This window comes from Plutella xylostella, chromosome 20, assembly GCF_932276165.1.
Source record: "Plutella xylostella chromosome 20, ilPluXylo3.1, whole genome shotgun sequence".
Lineage (NCBI taxonomy): Eukaryota > Metazoa > Arthropoda > Insecta > Lepidoptera > Plutellidae > Plutella > Plutella xylostella.
The window spans coordinates 4,044,109-4,070,722 of NC_064000.1; the positions used below are offsets into that span (position 1 = coordinate 4,044,109).

The window sequence follows — 26,614 nt, forward strand, 5'->3', positions numbered from 1 at the left end:
ATATCTCATTACTTACTAATGAATTGTATATTGTAAAAGATAAGATTTGTTTATTATCATCGCAAGAGCGAATTAACAATACGAGCAAACTTAAAATCTTATAGAATTAAGAAATATTGCACATTTATGTGAGCTGTCACCGGAACAGATAAGTTTGTGGCACTGTATGCGACATGGCGGTCTGAACTTAGTTCTTCTAAGTAGTCTGTGAAGACAATTCGCTGTCAACTAGAAAGTGAAGCCGGTTTTGTATACATGTGTGCAATTAGTAAGTGTTGCCGTATGGTAAAAAATACGTACATTTTGCGTCACTCGAAATATTTACCCAATAAACGGGAATAATTATGGCGCATCATAGTGCAACACTCGATGAGGTTTTGTGTTCTAGCTGTTATAATTTGATTTATTAAAAAATATGTAATTTTATCTAGTTCTACGTTTATTTATGTATGAAATGTAATTCCATCTGGCTTTTTGTTTTTTTAAGAGTAGTTGTTGCACACTTACACCACACAATTCGTCATTTTCATTATTTTATAATATTATTGTTTTAGCATACGCTTCGTTGACAGTCTAGCGCCGACTGAGAAATTTGGTGTAATTTGGTTGTAAATGTGTGCGTGAGACCGTGTATGGACAGAGTTTGGTGTAATTTGGGGTGCTTCACTATCTTGTTCACCGCGTTGTATCTTGTATTTTTATTTGATTTGAGGTACACTCATGATAATAAGCAACTTTCCCAAAAGATCAATTTTTTGTTCAAAAAGAACTTATTTTAAAATAACCCAATAGGTATACAGGGTGTTGCAAAAAGGGTATACTAAGCCGAAAGGGGGTGACTCAGAGGGTCATTCTAAACAACTTTTGTTCCACGAGTTTTGGAAATTCGCGAAAAAAAATATTCGTTCTTCATAGTAAAAAGTCACGTGACAACAAAGTTTCTATAGAAAATATTTTTAAATTTTCATGAATTTTCATAACTCGTACAACAAAAGTTGTTCATAATGACCCCCTGAGTCACCCCCTTTCGGCTTGGTATACTCTTTTTGCAACATCCTGTATATGTATATATATCAATTAATACCCTTTATTGAAATCAATAAAACAATTACATGAAATACATTGTACATAAAGATGTATATTTATGTTTCTATGTCAGTTTCAATGTTGATTTTCGAAGTCGATTGTTAATGTATGCTATTTAATTGCCAAGGAACTCTTCCTTCGGTATTAAACATATTTTTCAAAACTTATCTTTTCTCTCTTGCTATTTCTGCTGAATGGTTGCTACCTTGATTGCCTCTGTAGGGCTTGTATTTGGCTCCTCCATGAACCGGGCAGAAAATTACCCTGTTCATCTTCCCTATCGACACAAGTAGCGGTGATGTAAGACTTTGATTTCTTTCGTAGCCAATTATGAAGGGCACGACGGTCGCATCTCCCACAATGACTCCGTTGTCAGGTAATAAGTTATTTTCCAAGTCTTGGTAAATCGAACAATTCTTAAAAACTCCTCCATCAGACGCGCTACCACACGCGCCCACATCTATGTACGAAAAACAGTAGTCGTGATCGGCAATAGCTAATAATACGACGCTGCTTGATTTTTTATAATTGAAGTATAAACTTCCACTTTTAGGAGGAGCTTTAATTGTCACATGTTTTCCGTCTATAGAACCATAACATAAGGGGAAATTCCATCGTGTTTTAAACCCTCTTTCTATTTTTTTCCACTCTTTTGCATTTGGCACCTGTAAAAAAAGGATAGTAATTAAAGCGGCCCATTTAATACCATTTTAGCTACAAAAATACTATAACATTACAATTACATTAATTTATTTTGTTTAATTACAGGATAACATGGATACCCCAAATAGCAATGAACCAGGATCATCGAATAGCAATGAACCAAGACCGTCGTTGGTTCCACGCTCTGAAAATGGGTTAGAAAATGAGTCTGCAGAAGAGACACCACGATTTACCCCACCCACAAAATCTAAGCGGAGCAAGTTATCACAAATATCTAACTTTAAAATAAACAATGTGTCAACAATGTAAACAAAGCGAAAAATTTCTAATTTTTTAAACAATGCTGTTTCTGTAGAAATTTGGGCATAGGTTCCCCGACAGTAAGCAATTATCGCTAAATAATAAACGGTTATTTGTGTAACAACGAAATACACGGCAAAAAGGGACCAACCCTCACCCGGAAATGTTAGCCCGTCGCAGGTGACTGCACCCGCGGCGCGGCCCTGCAATGAAACCCACAGGGAGGTGCGGCGCCGGGATCGCGCTGCAGCAGCGTGGTCCAGCCCTGCTCTAACCCTGTGCTAAGCCACCCTCCTAATCATCGTTTACCTAGTTGAACTTTACACAGTGTCTGATAGTTTATATTCCTAAAAGTTTTTAGCCTATTTTCAATGATATATTTACATTTTTTGTAAGTAACTACCTACTGGTTAGCTTAATCTAATTTCAATCTATTATTAACAACTGTGTAACTACACTCCATGAATGTTTCTAGGGCTGTGTGCCCGCATTGTCCCGGCTCTTCAAGGTTATACGTGGTCCCGCGGGGCCTCAATGTGCACATTAGCCTTTATACTTTATACCTGATGCAAAGAATATCCCTGGCTGTGCAGCGAGGCAATGCTGCTAGCATCATGGGCACATTTTCATCAGTTATGTCTCGGGGCGGTTTATTCACTTAATATCTAATAATAATAAATAAATAGTCATTTATTTCGGGTGTATAAAGCCTCGTTAGTTTTATTTTCTTTTATGTTTTTTTATGTTTATTTATGTTTTTTATATCTAAGCCTCGTTAGTTTTATTTTCTTTTATTGTTGTAATTAGTTTAATATCTAACTTGATAAATGACTTAAGAGAAATTAACGACAACACATGCAACAAAGAAACAGATCTTGATTTTTTTGGAAAAAGCGTCTCGGCACGATTGAAAAAATTGACAGAGGAACAGGCAGTCATTGCTAAAGAAAAGATACAGAGTATATTGACTCAATGCAGGCTTACAGATATACGAGCCAAGAATGCATATTCTTATCAAATCCAACAATCGGTTCAGCAATTTCAAAATACTCTACTTGGAAAAGTTCTTCCGAGGTACACAGTACCCCAATACTCTCTGCCAACACCTACAATCTGGGGCGCGATTCATATCTCAACCGAAATATTTCTAAAACGATACGAACGAGTTACGAGATGAAATCCGCAATGTTCAAAAACGCGATTCATAACACACATACTTTGATCTCGTTTTCATATCGCTAGTTCGTATTTGGATGGCTTGAGTGAAATGAATGAAACTATAATTTTTTAATTGCCATGCTAAAATAATAAATACTACCACTATTTTTTTTAAATAATTTTATTCCTACAATATAGTTTGTTGGAATTAGTGTCGATAGCAATGTATCAAGAAACGGCTTTTTAATTCAACGTTGAAGAAATTCATAACGATGTGGCACTTTTGACAGCCGCCATGTTTAATTCATAAAAACTTTGATTTTCTTAGTGTGTTTCGAGTTGGTTTCGAGTCGTACCTAGTTTTTTTTGGAAAATAAGAAGAAAGGAAGTTTAACTTAGAGAAAAACGACTGAGGGTGGATTCGTCCAAACATCTCGTTACACGAGAATAACTATACCGGAATAAAATTTATACGCGAGTAAATATCTGGGATAAGTACATTTGCATTCTACCAAGTTATACCATGGTTAATTGAATGAACGAGGAACGAAACTATACTGCAACTAAAATAAAAATAGCTGCGTTTTCAAAGCATGCAATAGAAATGACATGCCAACTTAGTTTGAATGGATTATAATAGTAGGAAATTGTTTATGTTTTAATATTTTATTCGCTGTTGTTATTCTGAGAATTTGCCTTTTAACGTACTTTTGTTTATGATTTGACAGATGTGTTTATATGTCATTATGACGGTTTTCTAATCAGCTGATGTGCAAGGACTTTGTATTATAACAGGACTGAGTACTGCCAAAATTTTAATTACTAAAACACATCGTAAGTTGTTGTAATAAGATTCAATTTGGCAATCAACGTTTCAAAAGCCAAAACGAGCCGAGCGAGATAGCTAGATTAGAGGTCGTTTGTCCCTTACTAACGCTTGCCATTCCAAAAAAAAACGTGATAGTTGGTAGAAAATATTTGATTTGATTTGAATTGAAAATGTTAGATTTTTATTTGAAACAATGATTTAATTATCATACAAACTCTGAGCATAACTTTTAATTAAATAATAACTTTAAACTTACTAATAAGATTAAAGTTATTATTTAATACGATATTATTTTGTATCGTACCTCATAATAATTATGTTAAACCTGTCATTATTTCAAACACTTGGTTGTATTCTTTTTAGTACCTCATGCCAACCCTTTCATCTGTCATGGCGGTTTGTTTTGAACTGAGGTTTTGAATTTATTTGTTGTTGTCTTGTCATACCTAGTTATTTTTGCAAATTAGTAAGTTTCATTGAAGAAATTGAGAAAAAGTGCTGTGTACAAGTTTGTAAAAGTGAATCGTGTGGTGGTTGCGGCATATTATTTCACAGGTAAGGCGAGAAAGATAATATTAGATTTAGGGCCTGTTCCACAATGTCTGGTTAGTGGCTACCTGTCGGATAAAATACATACTGTCACTGTCTAAAAAATAATGACAGAGAGTGACAGCATGTATTTTATCCGACAGGTAGCCACTAACCAGACATTGTGGAACAGGCCCTTATAATAAATAGGGTAACCATGCGGTATGACAATCTATTGGATTTAGACGACCGAATGGCGTAGTGGTTAGTGACCCTGACTACTGAGCCGAAGGTCCCGGGTTCGATTCCCGGCTGGGGCAGATATTTGTTTAAAGACAGATATTTGTACTCGGGTCTTGGGTGTTGATATTTATATTTAGTATCTATCTATCTATGTATTTGTGTAGATATATCAGCTGTCCGACACCCATAACACAGGTTCTGCCTAGCTTGGGGTCGGATGGCCGTGTGTGAGATGTCCCCACATATTTATTTATTTATTTATTGGGGCTACGAGCTACCACACAAAATAACAAAATTTTATTCGATTGTCCACGCATATCTCCTAAACTATTGCTCCGGATGCAACCATGTTATTAGGGTTCCATACCCAAAGGGTGCCAACGGAACCCTATTACCTAGCTTCCACTGTCTGCCCGTCTGTCTTTCAATGTGCCATGACTATATTTTTATTATATATTTTATTTCTTTGTCAGATTTCCCAAGAATGAAGATAAGAAAAAAATATGGCCAGCCATCCAGATGTTGTTCCGGTGTCACAATAGATCATCATCATCCAGTTCAATGTAATGAAGAACCACACATGAGTTCCAGTTGTGAAGGCATTAGCTAATTCATATTTAAATTTTAACATACCTATTCCATAATGGAAAATCTAATTCCTTAAAGAATTTAGGCAGTAAGATTGGCCTCCGGCAGAATTGTATAAAACAATATTGTTTAGCCATGTTTAGTAATAATAAAAATAATTTCAATAAATACAGTGTCTTTTATTTGAATTTGTCATAATCTACTATATCCCATTCCACGGGGAAAGACATTTGATAAGTCAAAGTCAATATATAAATACAAACAAAAATTAGCCTTATTCGAATGTAATAAGGGTTCTGTCAGATGTCTTTTCCGTGGAATGGGATATAAACTATCACCGTCCTTGATAATCACAAATTAATTTCATTTGTCATAGACAGCATCCCGAAGATATATATCTCCGATATATGCAACTCCGAAGAGTGACTAAGAAGTGTTTGTAGACCTACGGTAGCGATTATTTAGTAGAATTATCCATAAATTGTCTACCTATAAAGCAAAAATATTTTTTTTTGGGTCCCAATTTTTGATCACTGTAATAATTATATTACTTTATATACAAGTCCCCAAAGTCCCACGTAACACAAATTTCGTGGTCACCTTATTAGAAAGGGACAAACGGCCTCTTTACTACCCCTCCTGCTCGGCTCACTTTTGGGTTCCGAGTACTCAGTCCTGTTATACAGGGTGTCCCAAAAGTCAACGTCATCCCTTAAAGGGCTGATAGGTCAGCTCATGAGAGGCCAGAATATCACAATATGACCTTAGTAAAAACTCGATAATTTTCGAGATATTGACACTTTTATAAATTTGCTGAAAATCGACACCTTGGATCAGTTTTTTGCGTGCCGCCGGTACAAAAATCCATATTGTTAGGATTTGTTTGGTGTTGCATCACCCTGTATAGCCCTGCTATTAATCGCAGTCAAAAAAAATATCGAGTAATGCTGTATGTTTAAAAAAAACACGGTTTTCAAAGTCATAAAAGGTAATCGTATTTTTTTATAAACAACTTGACTCTACATACTGTAAAAAAAATATACCACGCAAACCTGGCACCTTATTTGAAAAGATTGCTCATTTAATGCAGTTTCTAAAATGGTATGAAACGTTGCTATATTTTCAATTAACAAAAAAGTTATTCCTATTTTAGTACAAAACGACCTCGATGTAAAATTGTTTGAAGGAAATTTATCTGACTGAATTTATTTAGGGTAAGTCATGTTGGAATGAGTAAAAGTAAAATAGGTGGTGGGGTCAGCCGTGGCGACATAAATGACGCAAAAATAGCTAAGAAAAACCTTACCAAACTGTTATAAAACATATTTTGCGTGTTTTACACCTTATTTAAAAAAAAAAAACATTTATTGACTTTATTTTTATTTCTGAAAATTATAACACCACATTATTATATTAAGTACATAATCAGCAAAAAATTATACTCATTAATGGTCATAATCATAATTTTGAGAGTTTGATTTTGTTTAACAATAACTTTAAAATAAATAACAAGTAATTAGAGGTAATGTTAATGACAGACTGATCTGTCCCTTTTTTGGATACTGTGGGTGTATAATGTACATGTGTAAGCGTTTAACTTGTACAATATCACACATTAGCACTACTCAGGAATGTACGTTACCATGCGCTACATTTATGGGGAATGTGGAGTTGCTATAGTCCACTTTTTTCGAGAAAGATACTCAAAATGCGTGTTTTTTTTTAACTGTGACAGCGTTGTCTCTTTTCCCACTCCCGGCCACACCACCTATTTTACTTTTACTCATTCCAACATGACTTACCCTTAATAAATTCAGTCAAATAAATTTCATTCAAACAATTTTACATCGAGGTCGTTTTGTACTAAAATAGCAATAACTTTTTTGTTAATTGAAAAATAGCAACGTTTTATACCATTTTGGAAACTGTATTAAATGAGCAATCTTTTCAAATAAGGTGCCAGGTTTGCGTCGTATATTTTTTTTACAGTATGTAGAGTCGAAGTTGTTTATAAAAAAATACGATTACCTTTTATGACTTTGAAAACCGTGTTTTTTTTAAAACATACAGCATTACTCGATATTTTTTTTGACTGCGATCAATAGCAGGGCTATACAGGGTGATGCAACACCAAACAAATTCTAACAATATGGATTTTTGTACCGGCGGCACGCAAAAAAACTGATCCAAGGTGTCGATTTTCAGCAAATTTATAAGTGTCAATATCTCGAAAATTATCGAGTTTTTATTTATTTTATTTATTTTTATTTTGGCTTCATACAGTCATAAGTTATGAAAATACAGGTTTAAATACTTACATACTATTATAGACTCGGAGAGCCGACAATTTAAAATTAAGCTATATTTTAGTTTACAAATATCCAGAGAACTATCAACTAGTGGACTTATAAGAAAATTTAATTGCTAAGTGAAATAATTACAAATTTGAAATAGCGTGGTTAAGATTGTAGGTAGGTTACTTATACAATATGATGTCTAGTAAGAATAGAATAGAATGGAATATACAAAAACAAGGAAAGTTACTAATACTTACTATAGTTATATTAGTGATTGAGGTGTTTCAAAATCTTACTTTTAAATACATCTATAGTGTCATTAAATGGGTCAATGTTGGAGGCTGATAATTCAGAGTTATATAAGTGTAGTGTGCGATACATATAGCTATTACGAGTATAATTTTTATTGTAATTAGGAGGTATAAATAACTTATTTCTATTACGAAGAGGACGTAAAGAACGCAAGAGGCCATGGGATCTCACAGTAAAAGGGATTCTACATAATAAGGATGGACAAATAATTTTACCGTTTAAGATTTTATATAAGAACGTGAGGTCCATTAACTTCCGTCGCAGGCTTAGAGGGGTGAGATTAAAATGTTTTAGTCTTGAATCATAAGATGTACAGGGGTAATGAAATTTGAATGATAGGCTTTTAAGGAACTTCTCTTGAACCTGCTCTATACGTTTGATGTGTATGTGATAACAGGGGGACCATACAACTGAAGCAAATTCTAAAATAGATCTTATGAATGAGTAATATAATATTTTAATAGTATTTATACTTTGAAAAGGCTTTGAAACTCTATTTATGAAACCTAAATTTCTAAATGCTCTATTAACTATACTGTCTATATGTGAATTATATGTCAAATTGCTATCCATCAGTATCCCTAAGTCACGAATAGTATTAACTCTAGGTAGCTCGCTATAATGTAGTGTGTAAGGAAAAACTAGTGGCTTAATTTTACGAGTATAAGTTATGACGGAGCACTTGCTAGCGTTAAGAAAGAGTTGGTTCACCTTACAGTATTCAGTCAGAGCACATAAATCTTGCTGTAATAGCAAACATGCTTGCACGTCAGTGATGATCCTGAAGATCTTCGTGTCATCTGCATACAGTAAATGTTCAGCGTGCTTAAGGACTCCTCCGATGTCATTGATATAAAGTGTAAAAAGTAACGGTCCCAAGTGGGATCCCTGAGGAATTCCTGAGGAGATATCAAGAAAATTTGACTTAAAACCCTTTAGTACTACCGCCTGACTACGATTCCGAATATAAGATTCGATCCATCGCAACAGAGATCCATGTACTCCGAGCTTTAACAACTTTTTACTAAGGTCATATTGTGATATTCTGGCCTCTCATGAGCAGACCTATCAGCCCTTTAAGGGATGACGTTGACTTTTGGGACACCCTGTATATACAAAGTCCTTGCTGATGTGCTGCCGCCATTACAAAATTACTCTCGGATAAGCTCGTTACACGGTAAATTTTGGCGGTATAACATTTTATTCTTGGGATAAGCTACTTATCTTGGTTTCAGGTTTGGTAGAATGCAAAATCTGCTTACTCGCGAGTAACTGGTAGTTTACTCTCGAGTAAAAAGTTACTCGACGTTGGTCGAATCCGCCCTGAGACATGTAGGTATCAAAAAAATATAAATGTTACCGGTTGTAGTCAAGAAGGTATTGTAATTTACGATGTATCCAATTTCTGTATATTATTATTTTATTTTATTATTACTTAATTATTCTCCATTATTACTTTATATAACAACTAAAAAAGCCAATTATTGTGGGGTACATCCTATGGCCGCAAATACAAAAGAAGGCCAGTGAGTTTAGGGTATATCCCATGGCCGCAAGTTTACCCAAAACGGGCTGTGCCTCTCCGTGCCGGCCGCAGCAGACTCCACCCGCGGCACGGCCGTGACATGAGCCTCAGAGGAAGGTGCGGCGGACGCGCGGCGCCGGCATCCCGCCGCAGCGGCGAGCCCCAGCTCTAATCCTGTGTCATCTGCCTACTCCGGGCCTTGAACTTTGTGCAGTGCTAAGAGTGCTTTATGCGGACGAAAATTTGAACTTTTTCCATTTATTTATTTCGTGCTTTATATATCCGTTCTTGTGCGTGATTGATTCATCGTTATTTAGTTATACATTTTACAATAGTTTTAGAATAAGTATTTATAAGTATACACTTACGCCATTCAGTTTGGCGCATGTCTCAGGCTGCTAGCCAGCCTTCATCGACTGCATCTCAGGACCTCGTGCAGTGTCCTGAATGCGCCAGCGGGTCTCGCCGGTACAGGGGACAGAGAGGTCTAAATATCCACAAAGCCAGAGCCCACAAAACATCAGGTGCCGCACCACAGGCTGCCGGTAACACCCCACCGCCCGCGGCGACGGCCAACAGACCCCCGCGGCAGAGCTCTGGCGGGAGCTAAGTAACTACAAGCAGTCCCGCCCCACGGTCAAGCGCATACCTCGCGGGGCGAGGACCACTGTAGCGACCTCTCTGACCTCCTGTATAAACGACGTCACCAATAAAAATTATATAAGTAGTTGGAAAAATCTTTTGACTTTCTCATACCGGACACTGCACGTGGCCAGGGGAAAGGATAATGCTACAGGGGGCTCCCTAACCCAGAAAATAAATAAAAAACTGTAGCCATCCGGACCAAAACCTAGAAACAAGGAAAATTCTTTTGATGAAACATAAAACTAACAATATTACGCAAAAAGTTGCTTCTAAATTAAATGACGGGGACATAAAGGGAGCCGCCTGACTCCTTTTTTTCAGTTATGCAGTCGCCCCCGACACCCCGGAGACCCTTTCAGCGCTGGAGTCGAAGCACCCGCCTCCAGCAGCAACCTTAACTCTGCCGGATGCCCCCGATCCTTCTGCCCGCACGCCCGAGACAACACCGGAAGAGGTGCAGGCCGCGATCGCATCCTTCAGGAACGGGTCGGCCGGTGGCATCGACGGTCTAACACCGCAACATTTGAAAGACATGATTTGCGGAGCTACAGGAGTCGCCGGCCGGACGCTGCTGGATGCTGTGACGCGGCTTGCGAACCTAATGCTCTCGGGCAAAGTATGCGAAGACATAGTCGACCTTTTATATGGCGCCAACTTATGCGCACTACATAAAAAGGATGGGGGCCGCATGGTGTCCAAAATTTGCTGCAAACATATTTTAAATAGCCTTTCTTCAAAATTCCAACCAACACAGCTAGGTTTCGGAACAAAAGGAGGCTGTGAGGCCGCAGTGCACGTCCTGCAGCACGGCGGCGGGGAGGTGCTGCTGAAGGTGGATGTAGCCTATGCCTTTAATTCGGTCGACCGGGGCGCCCTGCTGACAGAAATTAAAGACCACATCCCCGACATCTTCCACTACATGTGGCAATGCTATAGCAAACCGACGAAATTAATATATAAAAACCATCTCCTACAATCAGCCGTCGGTTGTCAGCAGGGCGACCCTCTGGGTCCGGCCATTTTCAGCCTCGCGATACACCCACATATCTCTTCCCTTGCCTCCAAATTTAATGTGTGGTACTTAGACGACGGGACACTGGGGGGTGAAGCGAACACAGTCCTTTCAGATTTACAAAATATTATAAACAAATTTGACTCGATTGGATTAAATCTAAATTTCTCCAAATGTGAACTTTTTGTTAGTGAACGAATACCTCCTGGCGAAAAAGAGCAAATAATCAACAAATTTAATAGTTTAGCTCCGAACATAAAATTAATAAACAAAAATTCGCTTCGCCTCCTGGGTGCCCCGGTATTGGACGATTCCGTAGAATCGTTTACCACCGAAAAAATAACAAAATTCGAGGAATCGTCCAAAAATCTTAAGGAACTAAGCCCACACATGGCTTATTGCATAATAAAATATTGTCTTTTTGTCCCAAAATTTAACTATGTCCTGAGATGTACCACACTTAGGAAACACAAAATCCTCCTAAATACTTTAGACGACCTGGTCAGGAAAACACTCGTCGAAATTCTAAATTGCCCGCTTAACGACAAGTCCTTAATGCAGGCAACATTGCCTATAAAATTTGGAGGCACGGGAATCAGAAGTGTATCCCCGCGGTGGCACTGCCGGCGTTCCTGTCCTCAGCTCACAGCACCTCTGACCTCTATGGAAAAATTATTTACCCATCACTTGGTGATGTTGAGGTCACGTGCTTGGCTGAGGCGAGGAACGCTTGGCTAGATGTTACTGGCCGGAGCCAAAGTCTCCCGATTGTGCCTGGCTCGCAGGGGCTCTGGGACGAGCCGCTCTGTGCTCTGTACACAGGTCCAAAAAAACCTTTTAGACTCGGCACAAAACCCTGCAGAGCGAGCCCGTCTCATGGCGGCTGCGGAGCCGGAGTCAGGGTATTGGCTGCATGCACTCCCGTCAACCATCTTAGGGACCCACCTTGACAGGTCGACTTTCTCGTTGGCAATCAGCCTGAGACTTGGCGCCAGAATAAATGAGCCACACCGCTGTCGTTGCGGCGGTGGCGTCGATGAGCTGGGCCACCACGGCCTAGCGCAGCGCTGGCCGGCTGTCGCGTCACGCCGCCCTGAATGACGTCATCCGCCGAGCTCTTGCCAGTGCTGGCGTCCCGGCCGTACTGGAGCCCACAGGAGTAGCGCGCGACGACGGCAAGAGGCCGGACGGAATGACGCTCATTCCTTGGAAGAATGGGCGGCCGCTGGTATGGGATGCCACATGCGTCGACACTTTGGCACAGTCAAACCTACCAGCGACCGCCACCAAGGCAGGTGCGGCGGCAGCGACGGCTGAGGCGGCTAAAAGGCGCAAGTATGCAGCCCTAGGACAAGGCTACATGTTTGTGCCTTTCGGCATAGAGACGCTGGGTCCGAGGGGGCCGGATGCAAAACGTATGTACAAGGAAATTGCGACACGGCTCATTGACGCCTCCGGCGACCAAAGGGCTGGCACATACCTTGGACAAAGGATAAGCCTCGCCATTCAGCGGGGCAATGCGGCCAGCCTCTTGGGAACCTTGCCAAACGACGGCGGTGACCTAGAAAATATTTTTTACCTATTAAGGTAGGTAGTGCCCTACGAATTTATACCTATTCTAAATAGTAAATGTATCGGTAGAAACGAGTGAAAAAAAATCTGTATTGAATTGTTTTAGAATCATGAACGAGATGAATACTAGCAGCAGCAGAGTCTCCTACTCGCAGTTGGAGGCTCTGCTTGCTTTTATGGAGGAGCACCGGGAACTGGCTGCCGGGTTCCTAAGATCGACGGAAGCCCGGCACAATAGCCGAAAACTATGGGAGGAACTCGCTATCACTCTCAACTGCATAGGCGGGGGTTCAATTAAGACCGTGAAAGGGTGGTCTAAAGTATGAAAACAATGTCTTTAAAAAATATATTTAGTTTTGCTATCAGTTAACAAGATGTATGCATATTTATTTGATTTGTATATTTTGTAGTACTGGAGCGACTACAAAAATAAATTATAGGCGCGGGTGAGGTCCCTCAACATGTCCCACACTGGGACTGGAGGAGGGGGAGCACTAGGCCCTCCTCTGTCTGCGGTAGAGGAGCGGGCAGTGGGGATAATGGATCCCCAATTTGGGAAAAACATAAAAAATGTACAGGTTGACCCGCTGCCCCCTCTCAATTTAAATGAAGGTTGTTGTGTGGTAAGTATCTAATTGTTTATACACAACACACAATGAAACAGTTAAATAAAGTAATAATACCAGTATTTTTTAGAAAAATATATAATATAATAAATTACAGGTGCTTCCCTTTGGAGACGAAAACTGTTCACCACCACCACCGCCACCTGCCACAACAGCCACTGTGACTAGTGGTGGCAATACTGCTACTACTAGTCATAGTGGCTTATATGAAAAACCTGAGCCTAATATTTCATGTAAGTGTGTATATTGATTAAATGTATGAAAGTGTTTATACTCCATCAGTCTTTGGCTAAACATAGAACTATGTTTTTTTTTAATTCAGATGCCACTGACAATGAAGAGCATGGTAGCTCTACACCTGTCAAAAGGATTAAAAAGAAACGGCAGCGTGAGTATTTACTTTACAATATTTATATAAACCACAACACTGGCAAAAAGTGGGAGCAGCAATGCACATCTGCTTACCCCACAAGGGAGTCCATTAGGACAAGGCGTGTGTGTGTGTGTTTTTTAAGGCCAATAAGTCTTTTAATGAAAGAAACAGATGGTCAAGTGATCCAAGTGCTAACTCTTGTTTCAAAGGTTAGTGCTATTAAATATGTATACTTATTTCCTTTATAATTTCAGGTATTTCAACACCCAGAAGTGCATTGGCTGAATGTACTCGACTTGCAGCAGGAGCAACTGCGCTGTGAGAGGGCCACAGCTTCAGCCCTCACAGTGATAGCTGAAGCTATGAACCGACAGGCTGCAGTGAATGAGAGGCAATGCAGGCTTCTTGAGGAGGGGCTCCTCATATGGAAAAAGGAAGGTTATTCCTAAATGTTTGGCTAAATAATAGAATAGAATTTAACTTTATTGTTACCCCAATAATGTGTTAGGAAAACTGGTGTTGAATATTTTTTACTGTGTAGTTTTGTTAGTGTCTGTCTGTAATTTTTTAGAACAATATCATACTTAACTTTTCGTTTTGTCTTTTCTAGGCTAATGAAAGGAGCAATGAAGACACTTAAAGTAAAGGTAAGGTATAATACATACATACTTACATAATTTATATCGGAATAAAAACAAAAATGTTAGAACAGGGTGTGATAGAACCATGCACCACTCCTTGGCCTGCATCCAACGTTGCCAGACCGTCCTAAAAGGGACGATTTTCATCCTATATGACGCTGAACCGTCCCCTCGACGTCCCTATGCATCCACCGTCCCTTTTTGGACGCAATAAGTTCGGATTGTTTTTGTGAACGCGCTCATTTACTTTATTTCGCCTAAATAGATTAGTTAGTGCACCAGAAGCGGCTTATCGTTTCTGCCACTTGCCTCTAAAGATGTGTTCTCGAAAAACAGTCGTCGTCAATAGCTTCCTCCGTAACAACGTTACAGACTATTACGATTTGGTGAAGATGAAACATCGATTTACAACAACATATTCGATCGCTACCAGCAACGACCAAACGAATTAGAAGAAGTAAGTTTCGCTGAATTTTCGGTTCGTTACGAAACTGTTTCGAGTACAGTGTGGACCGATGATGACGGTGACTTTGAGTTAAGAGATCAGGACTCCTGATCTCTTAACTCAATGCGAGCCTTGTCATTATATGTTGCGGATAACGTTACACTCGCCAGTTTGACGCCTCAAGAATGGTGTTTAATGGAACAATGCGTTAAACTATTGAAGCCTTTCGAAGAAATAACCAAAATAACAAGTTCTGGTTTATCCTGCGTATCGGAAGTAATACCACACGTTGCTGCTTTAAAGAAATATTTAGATAAAAATGAAACTGAGCAAAGAACTCCTGATTTGCCACACATGAGAGCCACCTTTAAAGCCGAATTAGAAAGTCGTTTCAGCTCTTTAAATCAAGATCCTAATTATTTGATCGCAACTTTCTGAGATCCCCGATTTAAGACAAACTACTTGGGGGTGATTGAAGCTGAAAGAGCACGCCAAAAGATTTTATTGGAATATATAAAAATGTCTTGTGACGAGTCTTCCCTCAGTAGCGACTCGTCATCGACACCAGTTAAAAGAAGTAGAGAAGAAGAAAATGCAGGGTCAGCTGTGTCTCGTGAAGCTCACGACACTTTCTGGGATTGCTTTGACGAGGTCGCATATGAGAATAGCGGCAGTCAGTTACAAGATCAAGAAAAAAAGAATTCAATAGCAAATGAGATTGTCTTTTACTTAAAATCGGTGCGCATTGATCGCAATCAAGATCTATACAAGTGGTGGTCAACTAATAAGAGGCAGTATCCAGTCTTGAGCCAATTTGTCAGAATTTATCTTTCAGCACCATGTAGCAGTGTTTACAGCGAAAGACTTTTTTCCGAAGCTGGACTTATTTATGAGGAGAAGCGAAACCGTTTGTTGCCTGTTAACGCAGAGAAGTTGGTGTTCATTCACCATAATCTGCCTCTAGTGCACTATGAATATTGAAAACTAAATCTTATTTGAATAATTTTCACGCATACATTGTTTTGGTGGTAAATTTATGTTTTGTTTCGGTGTAATAATTAAATAATGTCCTAATATTTTCGTCTTTTATTGTATCCGGTACGAGGGCGATACCGAAATGATCGGGAATAGAAAAAAGTACAAAGATATCATAATATTATTTACTTTTATTGTTTTTCAAAGTAGTCTCCGTGACATTCAATGCACTTTTTCATTCGATTAAACCAATCATTGAAACAGTAATTCCAGTCTGAAGTGGATACTGTCAAAACAGCTGATTTGTAAGCTTCGACCGCCTCTTCTGGGCCGCTAAACCGTTGACCACGTAGCATATCTTTAATTCTTGGGAATGTAAAATAATCATTGGGGCTCAGATCAGGGCTATACGGAGGATGGTCCATCAACTCCACGTTTTCCATATTTAAAAACGTTCTTGTTTTGCGAGCGGTATGAGAGCTTGCATTATCGTGGTGAAGGATTATACGACGATTCGGGTTAGTTTTACGAAGTTCTCTTACGACTTCCGGCAAACAAACTGTTGTGTACCAATCAGCAGTAACCGTCCTTTGTTCTTGTAATGGAATCGTAGCCACATGGCCAGTTTTCGATACAAACGAAGCGACCATTTTTTTCGACACGCTGCGTGAGCGAATAACTTTTGTTGGCTTGTCCTCACCTTCGAAGACCCAAACTGCCGATTGATGTTTTCTTTCGGGCTCATATGAATAAATCCACGATTCATCACCAGAGACGATATTGTAGACAGCATTTGAACTGCCTTCATTGAACCGTTGCAGAGCTGATCGACACCAATTAACACGAGCCGACTTTTGTTCCTCGGTCAAACGGTGGGGCACCCAGCGCGAAACTAACTTCTTGACACCCAGTTCTTCATGTAAAATGGTTTGAATGGCTGTCATACCAATGTATGTCACATGTCTATCTTCTTTTATTCACTGGCGTACAGCATCGATGTTATCTTGTGTTACCGCTGTTTTTGGCCGACCAGTAGAAGGGACTGTGGTAAGAGAGGAACGTCCACGGCGAAACTCAGAATACCAACGATATATAGTCGTTTTACTTGGTGCTTCAAGTTTATAAATAGAAACAAGCTCGGCGAGACATTGTTCTTGAGATAAACCTCGACGAAAGTTGTGAAAAATTATTGCACGGAAATGTTCCCGCGTAAGCTCCATTTTTTACACCGACTTGTCAAATTCACTTTACTTTTTTTTAAATTCGAAAATGGAATTATGTTTGAAAAAACACTACATTTGATACACCAAAAAGGTTTCACTCTAATTTATTCCTAAGTATTCTATTCCCGATCTTTTCGGTGTAGCCCTCGTATCTGGCCGGATGTTGGTTACTATCCGGCATCCGGCCGGATAGTATTTTTACGCCGGATAGGCCGGATAACGGATAGTTGCCGGATATCGGTTTCATCTCTAATCAGGAGAACGAGCACCCACGATACATAAAACTACTGAACCAGACCAGAATGAGAATCAGGAATCAGGCCGCAGTTTTGCCCACTCGGTACTATACCCTGAATAGTGACCGAGAAGGGTTTTTTTACAATCTGGTTGTGTGTCACATCTCTTTTCGCAATGAAAGTGAACTCATGGAAGAGGGCGAAACAGCTGATGCTTGTTTCTTACGCCATTCCATTGATAAAGATATCAGGTTAGATGAAAATCAGCAGCCTTTGTTATTATTTATCACGGGTGGAGCTGGTAGCGGGAAATCATTTATATTAAAATTAATTGTTGAGCATATTAAACGCTGCTGTAGCATAGCAGCACGGTGGACGTGCTTTTGAAACCAAATTTTGTTGAAGTGTTTTTACTTGTCAGGTTACTTACTACATTTTTAGGTAGGCACTTAGCAGGAATAAAGGTTATCTTAGCATACATAAGTTCCCTAAAAAATAAATGTTACTCCATTTATTTTTTACTATTTTTTAATAACTATGGACATCTTAAACCCAACCAGGTCTGGGCTAGTCGTGAATCTAAGTGTCCAAGGGACGCCAGATGGGACACTTAGAGTCGAAGAAAACGTAATAATTGAAAGAACGGCCGGAGGGAGTCTTAAGGTGCGTACGGATTGCGCGTACCCTGGTAGTTTACGCCTAGTCCATACCTGCAGCTACGCGTTCACTCTTGGGATACGCGCGAGCCACCGCCAGTCGGTTTTTGGTCGCGCGGCAAAGAGGACGCACGCGGCCGGCTACGCTATATTTGTTTCAATAATGAAAATATTATCAGAATGATTAAACTTTAAGAATTTCACCCGGTCTTGTGGGATAGCACCCTAACTGATTATCGAAATAACGATTTACGCCCAGATGCATGGAAGGCAATTTCATATGAACTGAAAATTCCAATAGGTAATAGGTGACTGGGGCTCGCGGAGCGTTCTGGATCGATTGACCTCGCGTACAGGTTCGCGGCGGTCCGTACAGGAGCTGTACGCGTGGGCAGTGTTTGCCAACTACGCGTAAACCGGGTACGCGTAATCCGTACGCACCTTTAGAGTATGTTATGTATATGTCGTAGGATAATTTGATACTTCGAATCTTCGCGAAAATCCTAGGGGTTTTGCGAAAACGCGGATAATTAGACACAGGCGAAAAATTATCAAATCTTACTGGACAAAGTCAGCATTTTTGCGAAATCGGAGAATTTGGAGGTTATCTCCGATAAAGACAAATTTTACATAGAGCTAAGAAAGTTTTACGATAATAAAGTTGACGGTACAACTAAACCAGAATGGACTAAAGAACGCGTAAATGGTGTAATAAATTCAATTGAACAATTTAACACTGCGAGTGTACTTAAGCAACCAAAAACACAACAACAGTATAGAAATGCAAAAAAATACGACGTGATGAGTGTAGGTGAAGAAAAACTTCTGATACTGAGAAGAAAGGATCTTAACTCTCCTGTTGTACAAGTACCTTCAACAGATATGTACTATGATATTCTTCTGCAGGCGCACATATCAACTGGGCATGGAGGACGCGACAAACTGATATATAACCTAAAGCAACAATATGTGATACCGGTACCGATTATGATATTGTTCCTCAACTTGTGTAAGATCTGTCTGAATAAAAAAAGTTGCCCAAAAACAGGAATTGTTGTACGCCCCATAATTTCTCAAGACTTTAACAAACGTGGGCAGGTAGATTTAATTGATCTCCAGTCAACTCCTAGCCACAATTACAAATGGATTTTAAACTATCAAGAACACCTCACTAAGTTCTGCTTTCTTAGACCTTTAACCAGTAAAAAAGCAACTGAAGTAGCCATGGCTCTTTAAAAAATATTCTTAGAAGTGGGTGCGCCAATGATTTTACAGCGTGATAATGGCAAGGAATTTACTGCCAGCATAATAAAAGAGCTAATCACATTGTGGCCTGCATGCAAGATAGTGAATGGACGTCCCCGACATCCTCAAAGTCAAGGTTTGTTTACAAGTTTTGCACTATCCCGCTTACCGCTATGCATTTTTCTTTCACCCAAAGGTTGCCTGGTAGAGATTGCTACCTTAGCAATAAGGCCACCTATGTTGTACTGTCTTTTGTTGTTATCTGTTGTTTTGTATTTTTTTTATGTGCAATAAAGTATTTTTCTCTTTTTTAGGTTCGGTAGAAAGGTGCAATCAGGATGTTGAGAACATGTTGCGTTCCTGGATGTCCGACAATAACTCAACTGAATGGTCACTGGGATGCTATTTCATTCAGTTCCAGAAAAATTCTTCGCATCATCGCACAATAGGACGTTCACCATACAAAGCCTTGTTTGGTCACTATCCTGTAATTGGCCTGTCTTCAACTTATTTGCCTAGAGATACATTGTCAAAATTAGAAAATGAAGAAGACTTACAACAGGTTTTAATTAATGAAAATCCTCCTCGCACTGAAGATATTCAAGACGAGCAAAATGCAGGTGGTAGAAATGAATCCAAAGTTGAAAATGCAATCCTTTCCTATGAGCAGCTTTCTAACGAAACCACAAATCAGTATGTTTCCACTGATCAAAAAATGACTATCCGAACACAAACTTCAACACAATCTACCCCTCTTTCATCTATGACACAATATAAAAAAGAAGAAATGATTATCGATCTGAGTAATAAAGCGAACAAATTTGTAGTAGCCGCCGATTCTGCAAATAACATTACAATTTTAGAAGATGTAATAATTGTCCCAGCAAGTACAACAAAAACGATCTGTCTTGATAACAATATCGCTATAAATGTCACAAATGTACAACAAAACATTCCAATAATATTGTTTCTACTGAAGTTAAATGTTGATTTGCCAAATTACCACATCCGATTCACTCAAATGTTCAAAATGCCAACAAGTGATTCACGGCGCATGTGGAGTGTCTGAAGTTAGAGAAGGTAGTAGTTCTTCTAATGTTAAATGTAACTTATGCTGGCAAGAAGATTCTATTAAGAAAGAAAGAACAAGTTCGCATGAAAATTTAAAAAGAGCAGCTGCGACTATGTGTACTACATCCAACAAAAAAATTAAAGAAATAGATGTAGGTGCTACAATTTTGGTTCATGTTCCGAAGTACGATCGTGCACCCTTAGATAACATTACAGGACGAGTAATTGATAAGAAGAATGGTTTGTTTCAAGTTGGTACCTCCGTTGTTATAATTAAAGATTGGCTACCAAGAAACGCACTTCAAATATCTCCAGGAGCTTAATTTACCGGCCCCGTTCCCGAGGTAGTATTACCTATTCGTGGTATTTCCTCACAACTATCACCATTCGGCGGACAAGGGTATAAGCAATGTCATTGCAAGAAATCAAGCAAACAATGTTCCTCAAATAAGTGTGCTTGTAAAAAGCACGGTTTGCTTTGTAATTCCAAATGTCATAAATCTTTGAATTGTTGTAACAAGTAAAGTCTTACTAATAATTTCATATTACTATTTACTAAACGCAGCTGTGCTTGCATTGCAACTCCAATGTTACAGGTCCATGCAACTCAGCGTAAGTTTCACATTAGTGACGTATTTAATTATCTTTTGTTCTGTGATTATTCGCTTTAATTTTTTTTTCTAGTTATTTTTGAATTTTTGCTTACTATTAACAAAATAAAAATAAATATATATATTAAGCATTATGTCATGTTAGAAATACATAACAGAAGGCTGATGAATGAGTGATTTTATCTCAAGACTTTAATTCACAAGACTGATCAATTCCATTGTTGCACTATTAAACTAATTGTTTACCTAACCAGTTTCATCCAATTTATGGATTACATCCTAAAATTGGATCATTTTTTTTTTACTACGACTGAGATCTCCTATTGTCTGTAGAAAACAACATACATACTAAAATTTTCAATAAAAAGTTTATAAAAATCAATTAAGTGATTTTCCTTTCTCACCTGTTCTAAACCTTCATAACTCTATGATACAATACTTGAAGTTAATCATCGGCAAACTAGGAACCAATTAGAAGTCAGCCAGCAAAATTGTAGCCAATCAGTGTTGAGCACATCAAATCTTACTAGAACAACGAGTATTTTCGCAAAAATCCTGACTTTGTCCAGTAAGATTTGATAATTTTTCGCCTATGTCTAATTATCCGAAACCCCTAGGATTTTCGCGAAGATTCGAAGTATCAAATTATCCTACGACATATAAGTTAAGCTTAGAGTTCGTATGATAATTAAATCATTGTTTTTTATTTCAAATAAAAATCTCACATTTTCAATTCAAATAAAATCAAATATTTTCTACCAACTATCACGTTTTTTAAGGATGGCAGGCGTTGGAAAGGGATAAACGGCCTCTATTCTAGCTATCTCGCTCGGCTCGTTTTTCATCTTAAAACCTTGATAGCCGAATTGAATCTTATTACAACAGCTTACGATGTGTTTTTGTAATTAACATTTTTTCAGTACTCAGTCCTGCTATATATACAAATAATGCAAAGTCCTTGAGTGTACATTCCTTACCTAGATACATTTTAAGTCGCGGCTGACAGCTGCGTCCGTAAGCCGCGTCCGCTAGTGTGTCGGCACAATAAAGGATTTTTAAAAAAAGTTTTGTGATTGTGTGTTAGCATTGCGATTATAACTGAAATAATTCTCAATTTTTCATTTCTGAAAGAGATTCAGAAATTGGTCGTGGTAGTTTCGCACTAACTGTGCTGTTGTGCAAATTGAGGACAGGGGACTCCGGAGAACGATTATCATGTCTATTCCAAGTCCCTAGGAGGACTTTGGAAACATTAATGCACATTGCTCGCGGACATTTATTAAGGGAGTATGTACAAATAACCAGGAAGAAGTGGCAGAAAAAAAACCATTATTGCTGATGGAATTTATGGTGAGCCTGATGCACCTGCTTCACAAAAACTCACCATTGTCATTGCAGATGCAACATATCTATACACCCAAAACAGCTGTAACGTTGCACTTGTGGTGGTACGGTGGCCTGCGCCTAAAAGTATACAGGCGGAGTTTTTAAAGTAGCGATCCCTGATGATGAAGGGATCAGCTACATCTGTTATAAATCCGGGGACGTGTTGTGTGTGATGTGTGTAGCAGTGGTGTTTATGTGGATGTGCTTGAGCAGCCTGTGAGCTTGAGATCGCTACTTTAAAAACTCCGCCTGTATACTTTTAGGCGCAGGCCACCGTACATAAATTAAATAAATATTTACAATTTTAGAACACAATTATTTAATATTGTCATTTTTTTTTATTTAAGTTTAACTAAAATTATGAATTTAAATTGATTAATTTGATTGATTTCATTGATTAATCAATTATTTACAAATATATGTGGGAGTGGAACAGAACGCAAGGTGAAGTATCCATGACGACGAATAACAGAGGAGCATAGAGTGAAAGCAGAGTGTGAAAGACGTATAAAGACGTAAAGACGATTTCATATTTCTTTATTTTATTTTGACCCTTATATAATAAAAGTGATAAATACAACATCTGATTTAATTCCTACAAATTGGGGGCTCGTCCGGGATAAATAAAATTAAAAAAATCTCGGAGATTACGGCGGATGAAGACGGATTTTTATAAAGAGAACAAGACTGACAGTTGCAAATTTTACAAGAAAATTTTTCTTCGCATCGCAACGCCTTCAGGTCTGAACATATACCATTTTAAGACGTAACGACGACGACAAGAAGTTTTAAAATTCTAATTCGTATTAAGTTATTGATTGTGTATAGTACCTAGATATTATATTTAAAAATTTGTACTACACCCTAAGGGTAAAATAACATTGTACTTTAAATGCATAAACCAATGTTAACATCTTATACGACATGTTGTTTATGGTATTAAATAAATGAAATGAAATGAATGCCACGGACGACGACGGGAGATGACGGGGAGGCAGTCGGAACATCAGGACCGCTCACGTACACGGAGGAGCTGGTAGCTAAGTTCAGTGGGTGCGACCAGACCGATTCCGCAGCACGGTGGGCGCAGGAGGTCGATGACAACGCCGAGATCTTCGGGTGGACGGAGCTGCAGCGGCTGATCGTGGGGCGCAGGTCACTGACCGGTACGGCGGCACTCTGGCTGCGTTCAGAGAAACCCTTCAAGACGTGGGAGGCTCTGAAGACGGCGGTCACCAAGGAGTTCCCAGACACCGTAGATTCCAAGACGATTCATGAGTTAATGAGCAGCCGGACGAAGAAAGCAAATGAGACGTGCCTAGACTACATGCTGTTAATGAAAGAGCTCGGCAAGCGAGGCAAGATGCCCGACTACGTCGCTATAAAATACATCGTGGACGGAATACTAGACGACGAGTTACATAAGGTGATGCTGTACGGCGTGACGACCTATGGGGATCTGAAAGATAAGTTGAAAGTGTACGAGACCATCAGGCAGAAGTCGAGCGGAAGACGGGCACCGGTCTTCAATCGTCTACCTACTGCAACTACACCCGCAGGCCCCGCAGCAGCTGCACTCGCGCCAGGCAACAGGACGACGGCCGTGCGACTGTGCTACAACTGTGGAGAGTCAACACATGTCAGCAGATTGCCCGTACAGACAGAGAGGTATTAAATGTTTCCGCTGCAACGACTTTGGACATATTGCTACGCAGTGTCAACAGCCAGGCGGAAGCGGCAACTGGCGGAGCAACGACGCGTTTGGACGAGGACGACCTGGTCTGCAGCAACCTCAGCGTGGGCCGAGGCGTTCAATGTTCACCATGCCTACGGAGTCAAACAACGAAAATTCAGCAGCGAGTCGGAGCGACCAACGACGTGAGAACTACACTAGCGCTACGAGCGACACAACGGATTCAGGCGCAAACGGTATGACAGCCAGTGACAGTTCAAACTGTATGGACGTCAACGTCAAGATGACAGATGCGAATGCAAATGTAAACAGACGGAAAGACGAAAGCCGATGAAGACTATTGAAATTTCAGACTGCAAAATGACTGCTTTAATAGATACGGGCAGTGAAGTTAACTTGTTAACCGACGAATACTACAAACTGATAGGTTCTCCTAAGTTTGACGAGGGACATGTGAGTGCTTTGGTGGGACTCGGACAATTGGAAGTGAAACCCCTAGGGAAAGTCACTTTAAGTGTGAAGATAGATAAAGAACATTATAATAACGTATTGTTTCATGTTGTGAATAGAAGTTGTTTGCCTTACGATGTGATAATTGGTCAAGATTCCCTTATAATAGTAGGTATTTATGAAATGAATTTAATAAAAATATAATAATTATTTACAAGTAAATTACTATTCCCTATACTATTCATTTATAATAGTGTCTACAAACATAATTACAATTCAATATTACAACATGTAAAACAATCAATTAATATCATTCTTTAAAAAAAATAGAACCTAAAAAATAATTTAACACATGTAACGAAACGCTGCTAACGGTACCGAATAAAAAGATAAACCGCGCATCGCTCGCGCCCAACTACCCTCGCATTGTCAAATATTAGTAGGAGACTCCACGACTCCGCGACGACATTCCAACCGCCACCGACGCAACAACTGGTCGAGCTCTGATTTTTTTATAAATTCCCGTGATAGTGGATAGTATATTTATTTTTATTTGCCTGAGTGCTACCATAAACTAATCAGTGATAATTAGGTACATAGCAATACCTAGTTATTCCGTGCAGCAGCAACCCCTAAATTTGGGTAAGTGGTGAACAGTATTTTTAGGTGGCTTTTAAGTTAGTTTTATTATAATTCATTATAACATTTTAAATCATTAAACTGCATATTTCATCAATTCATCATCATCATTCAATAATAATCAATCCATTGCATGGTCGGGTAATTTAGTATTTTTTTCATTATTAAGAATTTGACCGTTAGTTGTTTAATTTATTTTTAATAGGTACCTTCGTTTCATCATTCATGAATCCCATTGTAAACTCCGTATCTGGTTTGATCACCACGACACCACCTACTTATTTTCTACCGCTTTCCTAGGTACATTGTCGTGGTGATCCAATAAAATTATAAATTTGCCGTGTAACTTATACGTGCATGGATTTGCAGGGAACTACGTTCGGGCTAAATCCCTAACCGTCGGTCGGCTGACTAAGAAGAATACCTACCTGCTAATCGCCCCCGTGAAGAAGGTCATCCCAGCACAAATCCCACGTACACACGGCTGGAGATACCCGACGTTATTTCGAGGGAAGTGCGGTCAGGTGTTAGATCTAACGGAATCAAACTTATTTGGCCCGGTTCTTTATTAATTAATAAACATATTTTTTTAACTGGACTCTGCCTCGACTACTTATTTCACCTACACTAAAATCCTTAGGTCTAGGCAGGTAGCACTGTCACAGGTCAAATGATCTATTTCAAAAAGAAAGTTACTCCCTGCATATATTTATGCATAACTTTCTTTTTGAATCCCGGTATTCCGGGATTTGGTAAAACCGTTTATTATTTGTTGCTGCAATGTAACTTACGGACCATATCCTGCCACTACAAACGATGCCACAATTATGTGTGAATTAAATGACGACGAGTTCAATAATTATTTTCAAGATAATGATATTTTCATTTTAGATCGCGGATTCCGCGATTGCATGAATAGCCTTCACGAAAAGGGTTATGGTGTATTCCTGCAAAATCAGTGCCATCGGAGAGGCTTTTTTCAAAAGCAAGCTATGTGCTGACAGAACGGCGAAATAGATTATCCTCAGATAAACTGAATGAGATAATATTTCTAAATCATAATATTCAAACCAAAAAAAAAACCGTCTGGCTTCTTATGTAGGCTAGGCCTATGCCCAACATTGTACACTTGTTTTTTTTTTTTTATTTAAATATTTTATTTAACTTTAACCTGCTGCAGAGAGGTCTGTATGGCAGTAGTAGTAGATAGGCGCATACTTGGTTATTTAATAATGTTAGAATAATATAAACATTTATTTATTTGTTAAAAACGAATTTGTACTAAAGTTATAGGGTAAGAAATTATTTGTACATAGAAATTATTATTAGATTTTTTATATTTTTCGTTGGACATAATATTTTTTTTATACATACCATAATATTTTATGCTTTCTTCTTAATAAAGAACATCTAGCCGCTTCAACCATATTGGTCCACAAATCAGTGGTGTGCACGTTTGCTAACCCGGTAAAATCAAAATTGATTTCTGGCCATCCGCTAGTGAAAAATATACTAAAGGCCATATCAGTCTCGAAGCCTAAGGTAAAGAAACCCATCTGGAACATGGACAGACTTCTTAACTGGCT

At 38.9% G+C, this 26,614-nt stretch overlaps 1 long non-coding RNA gene across 1 annotated transcript; it reads left to right on the forward strand.

Annotated features, from left to right (window-relative positions):
- The first annotated feature begins 4,455 nt into the window (after positions 1–4,455).
- LOC125490104 lies at positions 4,456–5,428 on the forward strand. Its single transcript, XR_007267445.1, has 2 exons — positions 4,456–4,591; positions 5,281–5,428. It is a non-coding gene; the product is annotated as an uncharacterized LOC125490104 (long non-coding RNA).
- Positions 5,429–26,614: the final 21,186 nt, after the last annotated feature.